Below are 658 nucleotides of genomic sequence, written 5' to 3'. Positions count from 1 at the left end.
CTCACATATGGCAATGGCATGTAGGTCTGTGATTTTGACTCTTTTCTGTGATGCATGTGTAAATGTTAACATGGGAACAAGCCTTTAGTGAGTACCATAGACGTAGTTGCTGCCAAAAGTACGAATTCTCCAGACTATTGTGTGATGAACACAATCTGCCATCTAGTGGACACATTTAAATCGCAATTGAGAAAGAGAAAGCTTAAAGAGATTAAATAATGTCTATATTTACAGCATGTTTTGGAAAGATTTAAGCTTAACATTTCATACCTGTGAATTTTGTGCACAGGAAATAGAAACAATGTTGTGTTTGTTTTATCATTATATTTACTCAATATTATTTTGGATGAATTTAGAAATTAACAGAAAACTGTGTATGATCGACATTTGTGTCTTTGATGTGTTTTGTTTATTTTCGGAATTTTAGACGGTAAATAACAATACATTATGCAATTATTTATTTTGTTAGAAAAATACCACATACATAAAAAGAAGTCTTTGCTAACCAAATTTCGTACGTTATACAGATTTATGCTGAAAACATGTAATGTTTTAAAAGCACCGAAATTTATGTAACTTTTTGGCAGCTAATAATAATGTTATGTACTTATGTAACTATTAGGTTAGGTTAGGCTATACCTTCTTATGGCATTGAATA

Source organism: Sinocyclocheilus anshuiensis, unplaced genomic scaffold, assembly GCF_001515605.1.
Source record: "Sinocyclocheilus anshuiensis isolate Anshui unplaced genomic scaffold, SAMN03320099.WGS_v1.1 scaffold385, whole genome shotgun sequence".
Taxonomy (NCBI): Eukaryota; Metazoa; Chordata; class Actinopteri; order Cypriniformes; family Cyprinidae; genus Sinocyclocheilus; species Sinocyclocheilus anshuiensis.
This window is presented reverse-complemented; position numbering follows the sequence as displayed.